This window comes from Oncorhynchus keta, unplaced genomic scaffold, assembly GCF_023373465.1.
Source record: "Oncorhynchus keta strain PuntledgeMale-10-30-2019 unplaced genomic scaffold, Oket_V2 Un_contig_2111_pilon_pilon, whole genome shotgun sequence".
In the NCBI taxonomy this organism is placed as follows: Eukaryota; Metazoa; Chordata; class Actinopteri; order Salmoniformes; family Salmonidae; genus Oncorhynchus; species Oncorhynchus keta.
Window position 1 is genome coordinate 188,685 of NW_026282320.1, and position 7,841 is coordinate 196,525.

At 50.2% G+C, this 7,841-nt stretch overlaps 1 long non-coding RNA gene across 1 annotated transcript; it reads left to right on the forward strand.

Annotated features, from left to right (window-relative positions):
• Positions 1-6,777: 6,777 nt before the first annotated feature.
• On the forward strand, positions 6,778-7,551 carry LOC127920903 (uncharacterized). The gene is made up of 3 exons (XR_008107924.1): positions 6,778-6,844; positions 7,133-7,268; positions 7,342-7,551. It is a non-coding gene; the product is annotated as an uncharacterized LOC127920903 (long non-coding RNA).
• Positions 7,552-7,841: the final 290 nt, after the last annotated feature.

Genomic DNA, 7,841 nt, shown 5'->3' on the forward strand with positions numbered 1-7,841 from the left:
GAGGACTCACTAAACAGAGAACATCCCTGGTCATCCCTACTGCCTCTGATCTGGAGGACTCACTAAACAGAGAACATCCCTGGTCATCCCTACTGCCTCTGATCTGGAGGACTCACTAAACAGAGAACATCCCTGGTCATCCCTACTGCCTCTGATCTGGAGGACTCACTAAACAGAGAACATCCCTGGTTATTTCTACTGCCTCTGATCTGGAGGACTCACTAAACAGAGAACATCCCTGGTCATCTACTGCCTCTGATCTGGAGGACTCACTAAACAGAGAACATCCCTGGTCATCTCTACTGCCTCTGGACTCACTAAACAGAGAACATCCCTGGTCATCTCTACTGCCCCCGATCTGGAGGACTCACTAAACAGAGAACATCCCTGGTCATCTCTACTGCCTCTGGACTCACTAAACAGAGAACATCCCTGGTCATCTCAACTGCCTCTGATCTGGAGGACTCACTAAACAGAGAACATCCCTGGTCATCTCTACTGCCTCTGATCTGGTGGACTCACTAAACAGAGAACATCCCTGGTCATCTCTACTACCTCTGATCTGGAGGACTCACTAAACAGAGAACATCCCTGGTCATCTCTACTGCCTCTGATCTGGAGGACTCACTAAATAGAGAACATCCCTGTTCATCTCTACTGCCTCTGATCCAGAGGACTCACTAAACAGAGAACATCCCTGGTCATCTACTGCCTCTGATCTGGAGGACTCACTAAACAGAGAACATCCCTGGTCATTTCTACTGCCTCTGATCTGGAGGACTCACTAAACAGAGAACATCCCTGGTCATTTCTACTGCCTCTGATCTGGAGGACTCACTAAACAGAGAACATCCCTGGTCATCTACTGCCTCTGATCTGGAGGACTCACTAAACAGAGAACATCCCTGGTCATCTCTACTGCCTCTGATCTGGAGGACTCACTAAACAGAGAACATCCCTGGTCATCTCTACTACCTCTGGACTCACTAAACAGAGAACATCCCTGGTCATCCCTACTGTCTCTGATCTGGTGGACTCACTAAACAGAGAACATCCCTGTTCATCTCTACTGCCTCTGATCCGGAGGACTCACTAAACAGAGAACATCCCTGGTCATCCCTACTGCCTCTGATCCGGAGGACTGACTAAACAGAGAACATCCCTGGTCCTCCCTACTGCCGCTGATCTGGAGGACTCACTAAACAGAGAACATCCCTGGTCATTTCTACTGCCTCTGGATCTGGTGGACTCACTAAACAGAGAACATCCCTGGTCATCTCTACTACCTCTGATCTGGAGGACTCACTAAACAGAGAACATCCCTGGTAATTTCTACTGCCTCTGATCTGGAGGACTCACTAAACAGAGCACATCTCTACTGCCTCTGATCCGGAGGACTCACTAAACAGAGAACATCCCTGGTCATTTCTACTGCCTCTGATCTGGAGGACTCACTAAACAGAGAACATCCCTGGTCATCCCTATTGCCTCTGATCCGGAGGACTCACTAAACAGAGAACATCCCTGGTCATCACTACTGCCTCTGATCTGGTGGACTCACTAAACAGAGAACATCCCTGGTCATCTCTACTGCCTCTGATCTGGAGGACTCACTAAACAGAGAACATCCCTGGTCATCTCTACTACCTCTGATCTGGAGGACTCACTAAACAGAGAACATCCCTGGTCATCTCTACTACCTCTGATCTGGAGGACTCACTAAACAGAGAACATCCCTGGTCATCTCTACTGCCTCTGATCCGGAGGACTCACTAAACAGAGAACATCCCTGGTCATCCCTATTGCCTCTGATCCGGAGGACTCACTAAACAAAGAACATCCCTGGTCATCACTACTGCCTCTGATCTGGAGGACTCACTAAACAGAGAACATCCCTGGTCATCTACTGCCTCTGATCTGGAGGACTCACTAAACAGAGAACATCCCTGGTCATCCCTACTGCCTCTGATCTGGAGGACTCACTAAACAGAGAACATCCCTGGTCATCCCTACTGCCTCTGATCTGGAGGACTCACTAAACAGAGAACATCCCTGGTCATCCCTACTGCCTCTGATCTGGAGGACTCACTAAACAGAGAACATCCCTGGTTATTTCTACTGCCTCTGATCTGGAGGACTCACTAAACAGAGAACATCCCTGGTCATCTACTGCCTCTGATCTGGAGGACTCACTAAACAGAGAACATCCCTGGTCATCTCTACTGCCTCTGGACTCACTAAACAGAGAACATCCCTGGTCATCTCTACTGCCCCCGATCTGGAGGACTCACTAAACAGAGAACATCCCTGGTCATCTCTACTGCCTCTGGACTCACTAAACAGAGAACATCCCTGGTCATCTCAACTGCCTCTGATCTGGAGGACTCACTAAACAGAGAACATCCCTGGTCATCTCTACTGCCTCTGATCTGGTGGACTCACTAAACAGAGAACATCCCTGGTCATCTCTACTACCTCTGATCTGGAGGACTCACTAAACAGAGAACATCCCTGGTCATCTCTACTGCCTCTGATCTGGAGGACTCACTAAATAGAGAACATCCCTGTTCATCTCTACTGCCTCTGATCCAGAGGACTCACTAAACAGAGAACATCCCTGGTCATCTACTGCCTCTGATCTGGAGGACTCACTAAACAGAGAACATCCCTGGTCATTTCTACTGCCTCTGATCTGGAGGACTCACTAAACAGAGAACATCCCTGGTCATTTCTACTGCCTCTGATCTGGAGGACTCACTAAACAGAGAACATCCCTGGTCATCTACTGCCTCTGATCTGGAGGACTCACTAAACAGAGAACATCCCTGGTCATCTCTACTGCCTCTGATCTGGAGGACTCACTAAACAGAGAACATCCCTGGTCATCTCTACTACCTCTGGACTCACTAAACAGAGAACATCCCTGGTCATCCCTACTGTCTCTGATCTGGTGGACTCACTAAATAGAGAACATCCCTGTTCATCTCTACTGCCTCTGATCCGGAGGACTCACTAAACAGAGAACATCCCTGGTCATCCCTACTGCCTCTGATCCGGAGGACTGACTAAACAGAGAACATCCCTGGTCCTCCCTACTGCCGCTGATCTGGAGGACTCACTAAACAGAGAACATCCCTGGTCATTTCTACTGCCTCTGGATCTGGTGGACTCACTAAACAGAGAACATCCCTGGTCATCTCTACTACCTCTGATCTGGAGGACTCACTAAACAGAGAACATCCCTGGTAATTTCTACTGCCTCTGATCTGGAGGACTCACTAAACAGAGCACATCTCTACTGCCTCTGATCCGGAGGACTCACTAAACAGAGAACATCCCTGGTCATTTCTACTGCCTCTGATCTGGAGGACTCACTAAACAGAGAACATCCCTGGTCATCCCTATTGCCTCTGATCCGGAGGACTCACTAAACAGAGAACATCCCTGGTCATCACTACTGCCTCTGATCTGGTGGACTCACTAAACAGAGAACATCCCTGGTCATCTCTACTGCCTCTGATCTGGAGGACTCACTAAACAGAGAACATCCCTGGTCATCTCTACTACCTCTGATCTGGAGGACTCACTAAACAGAGAACATCCCTGGTCATCTCTACTACCTCTGATCTGGAGGACTCACTAAACAGAGAACATCCCTGGTCATCTCTACTGCCTCTGATCTGGAGGACTCACTAAACAGAGAACATCCCTGGTCATCTCTACTACCTCTGGACTCACTAAACAGAGAACATCCCTGGTCATCCCTACTGTCTCTGATCTGGTGGAATCACTAAACAGAGAACATCCCTGGTCATCCCTACTGCCTCTGATCCGGAGGACTGACTAAACAGAGAACATCCCTGGTCCTCCCTACTGCCGCTGATCTGGAGGACTCACTAAACAGAGAACATCCCTGGTCATTTCTACTGCCTCTGATCTGGAGGACTCACTAAACAGAGAACATCCCTGGTCATTTCTACTGCCTCTGATCTGGAGGACTCACTAAACAGAGCACATCTCTACTGCCTCTGATCCGGAGGACTCACTAAACAGAGAACATCCCTGGTCATTTCTACTGCCTCTGATCTGGTGGACTCACTAAACAGAGAACATCCCTGGTCATCCCTATTGCCTCTGATCCGGAGGACTCACTAAACAGAGAACATCCCTGGTCATCTCTACTGCCCCCGATCTGGAGGACTCACTAAACAGAGAACATCCCTGGTCATCTCTACTACCTCTGGACTCACTAAACAGAGAACATCCCTGGTCATCCCTACTGTCTCTGATCTGGTGGACTCACTAAATAGAGAACATCCCTGTTCATCTCTACTGCCTCTGATCTGGTGGACTCACTAAACAGAGAACATCCCTGGTCATCCCTACTGCCTTTGACCCGGTGGACCCACTAAACAGAGAACATCCCTGGTCATCTCTACTGCCTCTGATCCGGAGGACTCACTAAACAGAGAACATCCCTGGTCATCTCTACTGCCTCTGATCCGGAGGACTCACTAAACAGAGAACATCCCTGGTCATCCCTATTGCCTCTGATCCGGAGGACTCACTAAACAGAGAACATCCCTGGTCATGTCTACTGCCTCTGATCCGGAGGACTGACTAAACAGAGAACATCCCTGGTCCTCCCTACTGCCTCTGATCTGGATGACTCACTAAACAGAGAACATCCCTGGTCATCACTACTGCCTCTGATCTGGAGGACTCACTAAACAGAGAACATCCCTGGTCCTCCCTACTGCCGCTGATCTGGAGGACTCACTAAACAGAGAACATCCCTGGTCATCCCTACTGCCTCTGATCCGGAGGACTCACTAAACACAAATAAATAATGTATAAATGATGTGTGGGACTGTGCCCCCTGGTCATCTCTACTGCCTCTGATCTGATGTATAAATGATGTCTGAGTGTTGGACTGTGCCCCCTGGTCATCTCTACTGCCTCTGATCTGATGTATAAATGATGTCTGAGTGTTGGACTGTGCCCCCTGGTCATCTCTACTGCCTCTGATCTGATGTATAAATGATGTCTGAGTGTGGGACTGTGCCCCCTGGTCATCTCTGCTGCCTCTGATCTGATGTATAAATGATGTCTGAGTGTTGGACTGTGCCCCCTGGTCATCTCTACTGCCTCTGATCTGATGTATAAATGATGTCTGAGTGTTGGACTGTGCCCCTGGTCATCTCTACTGCCTCTGATCTGATGTATAAATGATGTCTGAGTGTTGGACTGTGCCCCCTGGTCATCTCTACTGCCTCTGATCTGATGTATAAATGATGTCTGAGTGTTGGACTGTGCCCCCTGGTCATCTCTACTGCCTCTGATCTGATGTATAAATGATGTCTGAGTGTTGGACTGTGCCCCCTGGTCATCTCTACTGCCTCTGATCTGATGTATAAATGATGTCTGAGTGTTGGACTGTGCCCCTGGTCATCTCTACTGCCTCTGATCTGATGTATAAATGATGTCTGAGTGTTGGACTGTGCCCCCTGGTCATCTCTACTGCCTCTGATCTGATGTATAAATGATGTCTGAGTGTTGGACTGTGCCCCCTGGTCATCTCTACTGCCTCTGATCTGATGTATAAATGATGTCTGAGTGTTGGACTGTGCCCCCTGGTCATCTCTACTGCCTCTGATCTGATGTATAAATGATGTCTGAGTGTTGGACTGTGCCCCCTGGTCATCTCTACTGCCTCTGATCTGATGTATAAATGATGTCTGAGTGTTGGACTGTGCCCCTGGTCATCTCTACTGCCTCTGATCTGATGTATAAATGATGTCTGAGTGTTGGACTGTGCCCCCTGGTCATCTCTACTGCCTCTGATCTGATGTATAAATGATGTCTGAGTGTTGGACTGTGCCCCTGGCTCTCCCTAAATACATAAAACGGTGCCGTCTGGTTTCCTTCATAAAAGGAATTTGAAATTATGTATACTTTTACTTTTGATACTTAAGTATATTGTATCAATTACATTTACTCTTGATACTTAAGTATATTTTAAAACCAAATAGTTTTAGACTTTTTACTCAAGTAGTATTTTACTGGGTGACTTTCACTTGAGTCCTTTTCTATAAAATGATATAAACTTTTATTCAAGTATGACTATTGGGGACTTCTTCCACCACTGAGGACATCAAAGCCGTATGTATTACAATCCTCAACGGCTCATCTTACAAAATACATGGAGTCCTCTCTTAATTTACAGCATTTTCCCCTCAGACAACAAACACTAAGCAGACCTTCTTGTGGTGTGAGATGCTCAAGTTGAGAACGGCCAAAACCTCCCCGATACAGAGCTGTGAAGCAGGAGACCCTGCGCTCTGACGTCATGCTACTATGTACTCAGCTACGATCTCATTTCAGAGCTTGTTAGTGCCAAAACGAGCATACGGGTCAGAGTGTAAAGGGCCACACTCCTCAGTGCTTGGCTGACACCCTGTGTTTGTTGTAGTAAATACGATGGGGAGACAGAGAACTGGTTTCAAGTGCAGGGCGCAGCTGGAGTTTATTTGTGAAGGACCACAGGAGGAGGCAGGTAGCTGGGTCCAGGGGCAGGCAGAAGGACATACACAGGAGGAGGCAGGTAGCTGGGTCCAGGGGCAGGCAGCAGGTCATACACAGGAGGAGGCAGGTAACTGGGTCCAGGGGCAGGCAGAAGGTCATACACAGGAGGAGGCAGGTAGCTGGGTCCAGGGGCAGGCAGCAGGTTATACACAGGAGGAGGCAGGTAGCTGGGTCCAGGGGCAGGCAGCAGGTCATACACAGGAGGAGGCAGGTAGCTGGGTCCAGGGGCAGGCAGAAGGTCATACACAGGAGGAGGCAGGTAGCTGGGTCCAGGGGCAGGCAGAAGGTCATACACAAGAGGAGGCAGGTAGCTGGGTCCAGGGGCAGGTAGAAGGTCATACACAGGAGGAGGCAGGTAGCTGGGTCCAGGGGCAGGCAGAAGGTCATACACAGGAGGAGGCAGGTAGCTGGGTCCAAGGGCAGGCAGAAGGTCATACACAGGAGGAGGCAGGTTGCTGGGTCCAGGGGCAGGCAGAAGGTCATACACAGGAGGAGGCAGGTTGCTGGGTCCAGGGGCAGGCAGCAGGTCATACACAGGAGGGGGCAGGTAGCTGGGTCCAGGGGCAGGTAGCTGGGTCCAGGGGCAGGCAGAAGGTCATACACAGGAGGAGGCAGGTAGCTGGGTCCAGGGGCAGGCAGAAGGTCATACACAGGAGGAGGCAGGTAGCTGGGTCCAGGGGCAGGTAGAAGGTCATACACAGAAGGAGGCAGGTAGCTGGGTCCAGGGGCAGGCAGAAGGTTATACACAGGAGGCAGGTAGCTGGGTCCAGGGGCAGGCAGAAGGTCATACACAGGAGGAGGCAGGTAGCTGGGTCCAGGGGCAGGCAGAAGGTCATACACAGGAGGAGGCAGGTAGCTGGGTCCAGGGGCAGGCAGAAGGTCATACACAGGAGGAGGCAGGTAGCTGGGTCCAGGGGCAGGCAGAAGGTCATACACAGGAGGAGGCAGGTAGCTGGGTCCAGGGGCAGGCAGCAGGTTATACACAGGAGGCAGGTAGCTGGGTCCAGGGGCAGGCAGAAGGTCATACACAGGAGGAGGCAGGTAGCTGGGTCCAGGGGCAGGCAGAAGGTCATACACAGGAGGAGGCAGGTAGCTGGGTCCAGGGGCAGGCAGAAGGTCATACACAGGGGGTCCAACAAGGCAACAGTGCAGGCAGGGAAAAGGCTGTAACTTCGTCCGGGAGATCAGTGTCACGTTCACTGTCTTCAAACTCCCTGTCATAAACGAGCCAATTCGCACACAAACACTCACAGAAA